This window comes from Macrobrachium rosenbergii, chromosome 50, assembly GCF_040412425.1.
Source record: "Macrobrachium rosenbergii isolate ZJJX-2024 chromosome 50, ASM4041242v1, whole genome shotgun sequence".
Taxonomy (NCBI): domain Eukaryota; kingdom Metazoa; phylum Arthropoda; class Malacostraca; order Decapoda; family Palaemonidae; genus Macrobrachium; species Macrobrachium rosenbergii.
This window is the reverse complement of record NC_089790.1, coordinates 14,113,779-14,120,000: the sequence shown is the minus strand read 5'-3', so window position 1 is coordinate 14,120,000 and position 6,222 is coordinate 14,113,779. Positions and strand designations below refer to the sequence as shown.

Here is a 6,222-nt window from a genome sequence, read left to right as displayed (position 1 = left end):
ATTTTATCTATTCCATTTTATATCTCTCTCTCTCTCTCTCTCTCTCTCTCTCTCTCTCTCTCTCTCTCTCTCTCTCTCTCAATTCCCATTTAATCAATACCAGATGATAAAAGTAATATCATGATTCTAACATTAACAAAATAATTTACTCAAGCACTCTGGCTACCAAGTATTCTTCCTACCTTTCTTTCTTGCTTACTTCCTTCTTTTCCTTTCTTCCTGCCTTCCTCCTTTCCTTCCTTCCTTCCTTCCTTCTTTCCTTTCTTCCTTATTTTCATTGCGCAAGTTCATGTATTCCTGTAGATGACCTGAAACATATACAAAGTCTGAGATGCATTCAAAAGAGTCCCTCTACAGTGCAATTCTACAGTTTGAAAATCTACAGATGTGAGGTAAACAGAACTGGAATAATATAACTCCTACAGCAATTTGTTTGTTCAATATCTTGCACAAGCAAACAGCAGATAAGCAGAAAGAGGCAAGAGACATGATGACATCTGTTTCCGTTTATCTTTTATTTTTGAAGACAGGTATTTCCTGTTTATGTGATTGACACATGAGATAATGTTTGTGGGTTGAATAGCAACAGAAGGTATCTGTTACATTTTTTCTCTCTCTCTCTCTCTCTCTCTCTCTCTCTCACAAACACATTTGTGAAGGTCGCTTCGAGGTATCTGTTACCGTTGTTTTCTTAAAAGTTCCTTTGCTACTAAAGAAAGGTGATCTCTCTCTCTCTCTCTCTCTCTCTCTCTCTCTCTCTCTCTCTCTCTCTCTCTCTCTCTCTCAAAGAAAGTTCTTTCGTTATATCTATTATTTTTTTAACTTTCCTTCCCTGATACAGAAAAGGGGAGCTTTCTCTCTCTCTCTCTCTCTCTCTCTCTCTCTCTCTCTCTCTCTCTCTCTCTCTCTCTCTCTCATCTAAGAAGGTTCTTTCGTTATATCTATCATTTTTTTAACTTTCCTTCCCTGATAGAGAAAAAAGCTCTCTCTCTCTCTCTCTCTCTCTCTCTCTCTCTCTCTCTCTCTCTCTCTCTCATTTAAGAAGTTCCTTCGTTATTTCTATTATTTTTTTTTAACTTTCCTTCGCTGATCGAGAAAAGGGGAACTTTCTCTCTCTCTCTCTCTCTCTCTCTCTCTCTCTCTCTCTCTCTCTCTCTCTCTCTCTCTCTCTCTCTCTCTCTCTCTCCCCTTCCTCTCTTCCTCTGTCCCTTTGATGACGGCAATATATGGATATTGGAGCTGCAGGACAAAGATGAAGACCCCGGGATGGAAAGGACAGGAGAGACGAGATAACTTGCATACTCTTCTGGGAAAGGCGTTTATACCCTTCAGGTGAGATAAAAGAATGTTCCCTTCTCGTCAGGTGAGTGAGATTGTGAAATGCGATGTTTTTATACAATGTTTTTTTTTTCTCAGTAGTTACTCTTGTTTTCGTATTGGCTTTTATCAAGATAAGCATCATGAGTGATTGACTGATTTCCGCGGAATGGCGCTGCAATCTTGTTCTCCGGGGGAAAAATGTTAACAGTTCGTAAATATCGTACCGAAGTAAAATCTTGAAGTATACCTAAATCATCATTTGCCTTGTTGTATCGTACAATTTATAATTCGTTTATCGTTAGTTTCTTTTTATCTTTTCTATTATCTGATATCTTATTTCTGTATTTCCTGTTACTTTCTGTTACTTCTTTCAAATGAATACCATATTCTTTGGAAGCTTGAATTTCAAGTCAATGGCCTCTATTATAATAATAATAATAATAATAATACTACTACTACTACTACTACTACTACTACTACTACTACTACTACTACTACTACTACTAATAATAATAATAATAATAATAATAATAATAATAATAATAATAATAATAATAATAATAATAATAATACATTCTTACAATGCATCCATTTCTTAGTTGCTAAAATTCCAAACATTTACAATGAATCATGAATAACAAATTTGATTATTCAGAAGACAATTCTGAAAAACGTATAAGTAACCTTACCCCCTGCACATAATTCCATTTGTAAAAATGAACATTAAATAATAGAATTCCAAGGAAAGGAAATTAAATTTTTTTATGAAAAGGGACATCACAACAAAGAAGACATTTCTCCAGAGCAATGGGGAAATTTAAAAGCAAGATATGAAAACGAAACTCGAATATTATTCACGCTTCGTTCATTTGACGTTCATCTACATATTTATATTCATGAATGCTGAAAAGAGTATTCGTACATATGAATTCATGAAAGGAGTTATTAAACTTCATATTCAGTTTTCATATGCAGCCCATTCTTTCAATAACATTTTTATCTGGTGAAAATATCTATCTATCTGTAATAATAAAATTCTAGTGGATCTTTCTTCCGGGGCGGGGTGGGTAGGAGATTAGGAGACATGACACATGCACCCTCCTCCTGGAAACCTGTTTGTCCGCCCCAGGTGGGGGTGGGGTAGGTAGGGGATCGGGAGGGTTGGGGAGACATGACACATCCACCCTCCTCCTGGAAACCTGTTTGTCCCCCCTCGGGGTGGGGATGAGGTAGGTAGGGGATCGGGAGGGTATGGGAGACATGACTCATCCACCCTCCTCCTGCAAACCTGTTTGTCCGCCCCAGGTGGGGGCGGGTAAGTAGGGGATCGAGAGGGTAGGGGAGACAAGACGGGCAGCGCCGGGTTCCAGCACAGTGTAGCGCGTGCCATTATGCTCGTAATTAAATAATTAGTTGATGTTTACCAGTGGTTATTCTGTGTAGAATATAATTTGTTTCTTGAGATAATCGTAGACTGCTTAGTACATAAACTCTGATAAGACAGAACACAGTATGGCAAGGAAATTGAAAAGAGTTCTTTTGAAAATAATATTTGGCAATATGCGTCTTTATGCTTCAAAATCATCAGATTACCATAATTTCATTCTTTATTTAGTCAATAACTTTTCTTCTGAATATGCATCATTTTTTCAAAATAATTTTCTGGTCTGCTATTTTTACCATTCTTTATTTACTATGGCATGCTCACATTCATTAACTCTACATTCTCTCTCTCTCTCTCTCTCTCTCTCTCTCTCTGAAGAGTTAAGCATATCCATCAGTAATGGTCATTATGTTGTATATTCATTTGCCTATTTGAAAAGTAAAATGTGTGTGTGTGTGTGTGTGTGTGTATGTGTGTGTGAGAGAGAGAGAGAGAGAGAGAAAGGGGGATGGTTAATCACATCCATCAATTACTGTCCAGTCAATATATTTCATATGGAAATGAACGAATCAATCATGGTTGATATAAATGATTGGTAACAGTAAAATCTATTAGACCTGTGATTGGCGAATAGCATTGGGCAATTAAAATTCCATTAACTGATTTAGATGAGGTCTTAATTACCCATGGCACTTAAATGATGCAGTATTCAGATGTTAAGAGAAGGAATTAGTGATTAGATAAAGCAGAAAATGAACATAGAAATGTTAAGAGAATGTTTATGTTTGAACTTATGATAAGCGTTCTTATTATTTAAAAGTCTGTACTTTAGTTGGTCATTGGTTTGCAAACGTTTTCGGCAAATGTTTTTTTGGCAAACGGATTTGGCAAAATTTTTGGAAACATTTTTGACAAACGTTTTGTGACAAACGTTTTTGGCAAACATTTTTGGCCAACGTTTCTTAGCAAACGTTTTTGGCAAACTTGTTGGCAGACTTTTTTGGCAGGCTTTTTTGTAAACGTTTTTGGTAAACGTTTTTGACAAACTTTTTGGCAAACGTTTTTGGTAAACGTTTTTTGGCAAACGTATTTGCAAACATTTTTTTTACAAACGTTTTTGGCAAACGTTTTTGCCAAAGTTTTTAGCAAACTTTTTTCGCAAATGTTTTTGGTAAACGTTTTTGCACCATTCATTATAAATGTCCTGCTCTGTGGATGCTCAGCAGAAGTTATATGTCCAGAAAGTTGTTTCGAACACGAAAACAGTGAGGTATAGGGTAAAGATATTACTAAGTAATTATCATTGAAGATATGATAACAAATATTTAAAATATGTATGTATATATATATATATATGTGTGTGTATATATATAGTATATATATATATATATGTATATATATATATATATATATATATATATATATATATATATATATATATATATATATATATACATACATATAAGGCGAGAGGGAGAGAGCTTTCATTTTTATTAAAAAATCGAAAATATCTTTTGTCGTTTAAACCCTATATATATATATGTTTTTTTTATAAAAACTATATCACAACGGAAGTTAAAACACAAATATTTATCAGAAAGTATTAGAAATTTATTAGAAACCAGTCGAATGACTGAATTAGGGTTTGAAATAAATATGAAAACATAGGCAAAACGGACCACAGACAAAACTCTCTTATATAAAATACCTTTCCCTTCACTTTGCTTCAATAAGTCACCTTAGTTAAGCAAAAAGGGGTCTCTGAATACCAATATGGAAGCTTGTTAGAGAACATTTTTATCTCCGTCCTTTGCAAAACGTGATTTTGTCTAGTCTTTCAGAGAGAGAGAGAGAGAGAGAGAGAGAGAGAGAGAGAGAGAGAGAGAGAGAGAGAGAGAGTCTTAATCATTTCTCTTTTCAACATCAAATCTTTTCAGGGGATTTGTTGTAAAATCCTTTCCGTTGGAACTAACTATCATTCTTTGATTTCCCGTTTCCAGTACACAGAGAAATGTTTGGTTTTCGCACAATTCGAGGGATTAAACGGGGAAGTCTATTATTTTTGGACCAAACATCAAGTATTCACATATTTATTCTACTGTATATGTTATGTTTTTTTTTTTCCCTCGCCATCTTTGCTGTGGGCAGTGATGATACTTATGATAATTATAGCAATAAATAGATAATATATATATATATATATATATATATATATATATATATATATATATATATATATATATATATATATATATATACATACATAAATAATAAACAAATAACATGTTAGTAGTTTCATAGAGAAAACAGAACATAAGCATTTATCTCTCTCTCTCTCTCTCTCTCTCTCTCTCTCTCTCTCTCTCTCTCTCTCTCTCTCTCTCTCTCTCTCTCTCTCTCTCTCTCTCTCTCTTCTCTCTCTTAAAAAATAAATAAATAAACATGTTAAAAGTCTGATTGAGCAAATGAAAAATAAGCATTTCTCTCTCTCTCTCTCTCTCTCTCTCTCTCTCTCTCTCTCTCTCTCTCTCTCTCTCTCTCTCTCTCGAAAAACCCATAATCTTAATAATAATGGCCGTGGTTTTTCTTAAAGCTCTCCCAAGCGTCACTAAAAGCCTCATTATTCAGGACTAGTGAAAGGGTAGCTATCATAATTTTAAAGTGTTCAGGTATAAAGAAAATATCTAGAGATAATATGAAAATACATAAAGATATAAGATACAAAAATTTTGTTTACTTGTCGAAAACAAGAACAGAAAAAGGAGATTTTCATTTGCTTTTCTTTCATGAAAATGTCATTTTTTTCTGGTGTGTGTAAATTGATTAATATTTTGGATTGAAATCTATTGAAATGATCCCGATTTAATTAGGAATATTCCTGGTGGAATGGAATTATTGCAGTTTAATTCCCATGAAAGAGGATTTAAAATCCAGACTTGATAAGTGATTTAAAACATTTTTTTTTCACTTAAATTACTGATAACCTTCTAAAATCACTATCTATTCAAATAAGTAATGGTCAGGATGAATATAATTCCATGCTTGGTAAAAGTTATATGATAAACTTCTAAAAACATTGCCATATCTCAATCAAATTGAAACATTTAGGCCGATTTACATATGATTTAACTACTGCATAAATATATAAAACTACAGAAATGAAATAAAGTAATAAATCATCACTGTCTTTTTGAAATCCAAAGGCCCCTTTGCCCTACGAAAGAAACAGTACGATTCCTAGGCTTTCTTTCTCCTAGATCAAAATAATTCTATCATTCTTTAACTCTACCAGTGGCATGTTCACTCAAATGAAACGCTGTAAGATAAATGGAGTACAGGGCAATGAAATGTTTGTCGAAATTGAAGAACTGTCCTGAAAAGGCGTGCGACTCGCCCCTTATTTTGGAAGAGAGTCGAGTGTCTGTAAGTTCGGAGGATGGGGAGATTCTGTTTTGGGTGACGAGGTCAGGTGGAATCTGAATCAATCTTTATTCCGTGGTTTTAAAAAATATTTGTGT

The 6,222-nt window shown here is 34.1% G+C and overlaps 1 long non-coding RNA gene across 1 annotated transcript in view; it reads right to left on the bottom strand.

Annotated features, from left to right (window-relative positions):
• Window positions 1-6,222, bottom strand: part of LOC136832875 (uncharacterized) — a 141,885-nt gene that overhangs the window by 65,754 nt on the left and 69,909 nt on the right. The window contains exon 3 of the long non-coding RNA XR_010851339.1: window positions 183-308. This is a non-coding gene — a long non-coding RNA (uncharacterized lncRNA). The remainder of the gene's footprint in view (window positions 1-182; window positions 309-6,222) is intronic.